This window comes from Heliangelus exortis, chromosome 11, assembly GCF_036169615.1.
Source record: "Heliangelus exortis chromosome 11, bHelExo1.hap1, whole genome shotgun sequence".
NCBI classification, from domain to species: domain Eukaryota; kingdom Metazoa; phylum Chordata; class Aves; order Apodiformes; family Trochilidae; genus Heliangelus; species Heliangelus exortis.
In genome coordinates this window covers 22156382-22165001 of record NC_092432.1, presented here as the reverse complement: position 1 = coordinate 22165001, position 8620 = coordinate 22156382, and the positions used below count along the sequence as shown (strand labels likewise).

Genomic DNA, 8620 nt, shown 5'->3' with positions numbered 1-8620 from the left:
GCTTTAATAATGTCATACATCAGTATATTAGAACACAGCTGTATCTGAATTTATGCTGATCCTTTTTCCAGATTTTTACCTGTTCGAAGTTTAAGAAGAATAAGAGTGCTTTTGTGACAGGATTGCAGATTTGGTGGCAATTTTTCTTCTTGTTCCTAGGAATGCTAAAGACTTTTTTTTTCAGGTAACAATACAATTAGTATTTCCAGTGATAGTGGTAGATACTGTATTTCACTCATAAAAATAACAGAAAGTAATATAAACCAATTTACATGCATCCAGATTGGCAGCATTTGGCTCCAAAAAAAAGATCTGGAAGCACATGCATGTAAGCCCCAGACAGAAAACAAAATTGGTTAGGAAAAGCTAGAAATTACTCTGGCCAACCAGAAGTTATTTTTCTTTTGGTCTTATATAATGTGTGAACAGTAAAATTTTGTGATAATAAAATTTATGATTTAAAAAGTTTTTTCCATTAAAATAATTATTAAATATTAACCAATAATGTTTCATTCTGCACCCTTAATCTTTGCCCTAAGTGACTTGTTCAAAGTATGTAATTTGTTGAAATCGGTGTCTTTCAATCCAGGCTTAACTGTGAACTATGACTGATACATTGATTAAGCAAATTTTTTACCAGCAAATTCTCCTGTGGTTGACAGAGTTGCTTAATATTTCAAACAAATAATAAAAGGCTGTACTATTTTTTTAGTAGGATGGATTGCAATTGCTACAGTTCTCTTAAATATTGTAATATGAAATCTCTTTTTATCCTTTTGAGATACAGAATTATTCTTATGTTGCAGATATATTCTTATTGTTTGTCACAAGTCACTTATGTCCCTTTCTGTGAAGCAATTCTATTAAATGTTTCAATGATGATGTGAAGAATGGGTGAGTAGACTTGATTATTCTATGAATATCAAGTACTGGTAGGTTTTGCCCTGAGGCACATTTTGTCCAGACCACCAAGCCTGCATATCAGTGAGACTGTGTTGCTTTCTCCCTTAGTAATTAAATGCATGTATCTACAGGATTCAGAGTGTACCTGTCCTAGAAAGTAGTATGTTACCATAAAATATCTGCATGTTTTAACAGTAACAGTTTATGATTTTTAGAGTGTATGTGTCATTTAATATCCATTCCAAAATGTAGATTTAGAGCAGATTTCTATCTCCAGTGCTCATTTATTTATATTTCATGACAATGTGTATTTCATTATCTTGTATGTTGAAGCCAATTGACAAATGCAATAGAAATATGTTTTTGAAGTATGTATAAAATACAGAAATATTTTCTAAAAACCTTTCTCTGTGTCAGTCACTGTTGGGCAGAATTTTCTTTTCAGTTACAGACAGAGAAAATTGTACGTAGAAAAAGATCACCCTGAAAAATTTAATTTAGAAAAGGTTCACATACTTCAAAGTCACATATGCACCAAACTCCAAACGGGCCTTTAACTTGGAAGAGATGGGTAAACCCACAGCATGCTCTGTAATGTGTAACCACTATAAACAGATAATGGATAGAATTAACTGAAATTTAGTCAGACCAGAAAACAATCCCATGAAACCAGGAGACCACTGCTATGGCATAGATTCTGTAACTTCATGAACCTTATGGTGTGGGAGTTGTGCAAAATTCTACTGGAATCAATGTAGAAAACCACTGACTAAAGTCAATTATGTATTGCTGCCAGAATAATTCACAACCTCAACAGAACATATGCAAATGTATTGAATTACCAGAACTGGAACAACCACAAAGTAAGGATATTCCCCCATGTGCAACACCAAGCAGGAGAAGGGAGATAGCAAAAAGTGTTCTGGTTGACTTTAAGTATATGAATATAATAATTTCAGTTAACAGGTTTGGATCCTGAGAGTAAAGTTGACATGGGCATTAAAAATTCACACACTAGAAACAGGAAATAAAGAATTTAAATTTAATTTGGTAAATTTATAGGGTGATTCTCAAAATTAACATGAATATTTTTCTAAATAAAAATTTTTATTTTCAGGTCTAAGACCAAGAAATGTGTATAGAATAAATGGAATCTCAACAGCTTTAAGGCTGCCATAGTAAATCATACCAGTAAGGATGCTACTGCTAACACACCAGCTGGTGCATCTGCCAGTTCTACAGCTGCCAGTAAGTCTTGTAAATGTTTCTAAGCACATAATGCACATTACTTTATGCAGTTTGGAATGAAACTTACAGTACATTGTAAAATCCAATTACTAGCACAAATTATTAGTAATATTTTCCTTTTTTTGCACTAAATCATAATGTTATGCAATTAAAAATTAATTGTGGATTTTTATCCGTAATTCGTGATATTTCCACTTGATTAAACTGTAAGCAGTATTGCAAGGTATTTAAAGAAGCTGCTGTTACTTCATCTAGAAAAATCTGATGGTTTTGAGTTGTCATTTCTCTAATACTAGTGACAGCTACTCTTTCTAATTCTCTTCTCTATGGCACCTGGCTTCTATTTTCAATATGTCTTGCATTCTAGCCTCTGTCTTCTACTCCTTTGCCTTTTCTGTCCTGATGGATCAGATCTTGACTTTACTCTTCCATACTGGTCTGCTGTTCTTTTTCACTGCTGTTATTTTAATATCTTTTTTCAAACTTTTTGTGCTGTTATTGCTTCTAGCTTGCTCCCTTTCTGAATGCTGTCCAACATTTTGTTTCTTCAAGTTTCTTTCTCTCTCTTCCTCCTGCCTGAAATGACTGTTTTCCTTCTAACAACTACAGCCATCATTTTATGCTACCAATCTTTTCATACTCCTTTTTATCTTCCTTCTACCCCATCCGTAACCAAACAACTACTCCCATCATTGCCTTTTGTTTCCCTCCATCTTTTTTTCTGTGGGCTCATACACATTTTCATGAGTGATTTAGATCACTCATCAGTCTCCTAAGGTAGGAAAAACTTATTTTGTAGAAAAACAACTCAGAGTGATGTATTGGGGAGGAAGCTCATACATTTGCATCAGAGGTCTCATTTAAATGAAGTCTGTGAGTGTTTGGTTTTCCTTTTTCTAGTGTATAATTTACTATAGAAAATAGGTTTATTCATTGCTAGTGTTAAAAATAAGCTGGAGAATTATTATTTAAGAAGTTCTTTATGATGGAATCTGCCTGAATTGGAAAAGATATTGCTGTGCATGTTTTCAAAGCTGTTCATCCTGGTCTATTGGTAACAGTCTTCCCACTCCCCAGTCCCTACCATTTTCATTACCACTCTGACGTTTTCTTTGCAGCTATGTTAAATGCTTAGCAAAAGATACAGGGTTGTCTCTTGTATTGCTAGTGTTAAGGTGAGAAGATTTGGAACGTGCTGTACTCAGGGAATCCTGAATTAGTGAAGTACTGTGGACATGTCAGAGGAAGGAAAGTCTTCTGGCATGTGCCATGAATTACAAGCTTTCTCTTGTAATGCAGATTTAAGAGAACTGTATTTTCCCAATGGAACAGGCTATCCAAGCAAGACGAGAGTTGCTCTTGAGACCTAGCAGAATGATTTAGTCTCTACAAATGAATGCAACTTTGTAGAATCTTGTATGGGTTGGCTATGCAAATAATAAAGTGATCTCTTACTATCTGTATGTGTTGCCTGTTAGCTTTCCTGAAAAACTGTCCTTTTCTGCTTTAGTGTTTCTTTTCAAGTACAATAAAAAAAAGTAAGATGTGGTTTCTTTGAAGGTGAAAGTCATAATTTACTCTCATCAAATTCAAGTCTTGAAAGGAAATTCTTTTTCAAAGAATCCTTTTTTTTGTGTGTAATTCAGTTTGCAGTACATTTTTTAGAAACAATTGAACTATGTTTTTGAACAGAGGAACGCTTAGGTTTAAAAAATAATATGCTTTCACAAAACTTGTACCAGGCATGTACCAGGCTCAGTCTTCCTACTTATCAAATAAGACACTGAAAGTGGTTCTGCTAAATATTTCTTTAATTTTTTCAGTTTTCAAAGGTCAGTAAGTGAACTATGAAAACTCAATGGGCACTAACTGATGACTTGATTCTTGTTCATCAAAACTGTTGCTGTCCAAGGCAATACTAAATATGTTTATGCTTAGCCCACCAGTTGTAAAGGGAGTCAATCCTGAATTCTGGTTATAATTATACCACATAATATTATTATTATAAAAGCATTTTTAGCGGTCATAAAGAGATTACAATAGTCAGGAGATAAGAGGGGTGATTATTTCCCTCTACTCAGCACTGGTGACACCACAACTGGGGTATTGTGTTCAGTTCTAGGCTCTTTAATCCAATGACAGGCCCCAAAGTTTAAGGGACTGATAAATGACTGATATATAGTGAGACAGAGATTCTTTTAAATAAAGATGGGTCAATGAAACCCCTTTAGTTGAGGTTTTTGCCTTCAGGGAGGATATAGGCTAGAAGTAGTGCCTCTGCTGATTTATAGAACCAGGAATACATAAATGAGACATTGCATAAGAATTTGCATGGGTTGTTCATGTAACATCACACCTCAGATATGTCAGTCCACTGTTCACACATGGTCAGAAGACAGAGGAGCAAAGCGAGGAAGACTGGTCTGTAGAATGAGCTCTTTTCAGTGCTGACTTTGCAAAGACAGGAAAGGATTTTTTTGTAGTTTAGTCTTTAAAAATTATGAACATCCAAATGACAGAAATGCTTTATAATTTTACAAACTTGTATCAGCTCCAAACAGAGCTTAGTCTGCAGAGGTCTGAGCCCTTAAATTTGACCAGTCTAACTCATCAAAGATGGGGAAGCTGTTTACATATGTAAGGTGAACTTGTAATGAGTTTCATAAAGCTATCAGCCTGCTAGATAAGGCAGATACCTGCTTTCCTAATGTAGTTGTACAGATATCTGCTTCTTATTTGAATCTGTTGAACTTTGGCAGCCTGCTTAATCTGACACCTCTAAGTTACCACTCGGTACCAATATCCACATTTTAAGTTCCTGGTATCGTTTAAGATCTGTACTCTGTGCTCAGTGTTCGGATCTTCAACCATCTTCTCTGAAACAGTGTTTTAGAAATTACCTTAAAAAGAAGAATTCTTATTTGATATTGGACTTCTGTCTAAAAACACTGTAACCCTTATATGACAAGTTTATGCCTCTTCATTCAATTTCCTCTACTTTTCTGGTTAGTACTGAAGGAAAACAGTTTGTTCTCATGAGGAAGTGATTTCCTCTGAAATGAGTGGGTTTTTTCCCCCCCTCTATGGGAATGGGAAGGAGTCAATCTTTTCAAGTACCAGGCCTCTAAATAAAAGTGTTTTCTTAATGAAACTACCAATCTTGGCGAGGTAGGATCTGCCTTCCAAAGAGAATTGAGGAAAGTCTCCCTTTTTAGGTCTGGAATATAAGTGGTTATAGAATTTTGGTGTCTGGAATGCTTGAGATTTACAAGCTAGCTTTCTTCAGCCAGGTATTGTGAAGTTATTTACAGAGCTCAAGTTTTAACACTTAGTAGTTTAAATACTATAATTTTTTTTTTTACTTTTTTTTTTGGCAAATACTTATAATTAAATTCTGCAGTTGTATTTTATGTAAAACTATAAATTTAAATCTATGGCAAAAACACTTTTTTAGAAATTTTGCTCTGTGAAAATCATTAAAGTTAACACAAAAGTAATGTTAAAACATCATTTTCCTGAGTTTCTTCTTTAGAAACAGTCCTAATCTTCAAAATTGTACTACTACCCAGAAGTTGGCTTTTTTCTGCTAATAAATTCACCCTCTTCCCTGTTTTAGCATGTGATTGAAATAACTATTACCTTTTAAAACTTATCCAGTGATGTAAGCAGCTCTTTTATTTATTATTTTATTTATTTTTTTTTATTTTATTTTATTTATTTTTTTAAATGTTATTAAGCAGTAGTTTAAAAAAAAGCGTTGTATTAGCTCTAAGTATGGAGCTCAGCTCTTGATTATGACTATTTCCCTACTTTGGGCAAAACCTGTCACTTCAATATCTGTATCTGTTAAATGCTACAGAATTTTTATGTTTTTTAAAAAGGTAGCATTGAGGCTTATCAAGTATTTAGACTACTCAGATACTGGTTGTTGAGTGCAGTGAAATACTGCTGCTCTTTTATTACTTTATTGAGTTAAAATTAACTTACATTTTGCTTCAGATCATTCAAAAAGAATACACATCTTTTCTTCAAAAGGTGATTTAAAACAGACAAGTGTATTTTAGTAGTTACTCAACTGATCAATCATTTAGTAATCAGATTCTTACAGATGCTGTAATAATGCACCACTGTGCACAGTGGTGTTTTAAAGTACGTGTAACAGAACTGATAGTGAGACCATATTGTACCATACAATGTCTTTTAAAGGTCATGGAGATTGTCCAATTGTCATCTTTTATTGTGTTATGGAATGTATTTACACCATTTTGCATACCTTTAATGTCATACAAGTTATTACAGATTAACTATGAGGCAAATGTGTAATTATCCCCACATGGAAAATGTGTTTTGTGTAGTTCAAAGAGACTGAAGTGCACCCTAAATGGCTCTTTTAAGAAAAACAAAAGTTTTATGGAATCATAGACTCTTTGGTTTGGAAGGGTGTCACAGGTCTCTTGTCCCAGGTCTCACTCAAAGTAGAGCCCACACTGGTTTTAGACTCACTTGCTTAGGGCTTTGTCTAGTCAGGTCTTCAAAACCTCTGAGAACGGAGATTCTGCAATCTTCTATGACAAAATTAGCTCATTTATGTGTCACAGAGCATTTATCAGCATTAATACAAATATAAGGAAGTAGAATTATTAATTAAACTTAGTGTCTGCATAATGGAGAAATTTCTGGGAAATATAAGTGGCTATTGAATGTGGCTAAATAAAATGGCTATTTAAACCACAGGGGCTTATATTTCAGTTTTAAACCATAATCTGTTTACACTTTTTAGTATCTGTAGTAAATGAAGAAAAAAGCTAGATGAAAACCAGTGCATCTGAAGGAGAAATAAGATATCATAATTGAGAGTGGCTTTTATAGCCCATTTTGTTTGGGTTATTTTGTACCTTTATTACTGTAAAGGTTAGTAATAAGCCATATCCAGACAGGTGTAGCTGTTTCTTTTTGTACGAAACTGGTTTTCCTCCCACATGGTTTACTGCATGATTGATGCTAAGATTGTATTGAGATGTAGCTGATAAAAAAGGCTTTTGTGAAGATTTCTGATATCTACTTGAATACCTGTTAAAATCTAATAGATTATAATTTTTTATCCTTATCTTTTAATAGTTTGCTATTGCAGATCATTGCTGTACATTCTATGATTATTATTCTCTGTTGTTAGCATTAAACTGATGTTTTTGGAGACAGCTGAAAAAATGTTTTCTTTCAGAACAGATATTTTCTACACTAAAATACATTGAAAATTGCTTAGCTGGGCTGATCTGCTCTCACTTTTCTGTTCACCTTTTCCATTATATACTGGAATAGAACAACCCAGGATATGTTCTAAGCTCTAAGTCTATTTGGCTGCTTAAATGCCACAAGAAATGAAAGAGAAAACATAAAAGAAAGCCAAACTACTGATTTTTTTCAAATACAGCCCCCCCCTCTGCTAAGTCAACGTAAGGAAGGTGTTGCACTGTGTAAGATCTGAAGGATCTGTGTACTACTGAAGGATTGTAATGTTTGCTCTTGTGTCTTTTTGTGAGCAACTCACTCATAGGATGTACTTCAGATATGACAGATGTAAAACGTAAAGCACCCTTGCCTGATAGTGATATTAATATAGTGATCTCTTAGATAAGGCATATAGCACTAAGGGCTAATTGCCATTGGGGTTGAGGAATTGTTTGACTTCATTCATATATTATTGAATTGCTAAATCTAAGGATCTTTAGAAGAGCTTGTCCATATCTGGATCTATTTTTAAGCTTATTTGGCATAGATATTAAGATATTAATGTATATATTTGTATTTTTTTATTAATTTTTCTTTCAAAGCATCAACTAACCTATTTTATATCTAGAACCCTTTGCTAGGATATTAATGTTGGTCTTGAGTGTGAACTTTGTTTCAGTGCTTATGTATTCACAGAAAGTAGTGTAGGCAGTTATAAGCAGAAAATTTCTTTGGTAGTACAGTCTCTTGTGTTCAGTGAACAAGTGATAGATAAATAGTAAATGTACAGTGAAGCTTTACTCATATAGCTGTATTGAAAAAATCTGCATAGACTGATTTATATTCCCACTGATGTTTGACATTAGCAAGTAAAAATCATAAATTATTTAAAAATGATTTGTTAAACAAGTATTTTTATAAAAGAGAATTATTTGTTTTAAAGGGACTTGTTGATGTTTTCTATGAAAGCTTTTATAAAGAAAGGATCTCGTAGGAACAAATTTAATGAGCACTTGTAAATGAAATGTGTAGCATTTAAGATCATGAATAATTAACTTGACACCATACCAGGCATAAAGCAGCTGGTTTTAGCTACTTTTTGTGATCTTTTTTTAAGTGCAGTTATCACAATATCAGGAAAACTGATAGGCATAATGGACTGAATGAAATAATGTAATGCATTAATTGTGTAGGGCTTAGTTGAACACTTCAAGAGCTAGAAAATGGAGATGGCTTTTCT

At 33.6% G+C, this 8620-nt stretch overlaps 1 long non-coding RNA gene across 1 annotated transcript in view; it reads left to right on the top strand.

Annotated features, from left to right (window-relative positions):
• Positions 1–8620, top strand: part of LOC139801229 (uncharacterized) — a 115961-nt gene continuing 107341 nt past the window's right edge. Inside the window, exons 1-2 of the long non-coding RNA XR_011728109.1 lie at positions 1–184; positions 2021–2151. This is a non-coding gene — a long non-coding RNA (uncharacterized lncRNA). The remainder of the gene's footprint in view (positions 185–2020; positions 2152–8620) is intronic.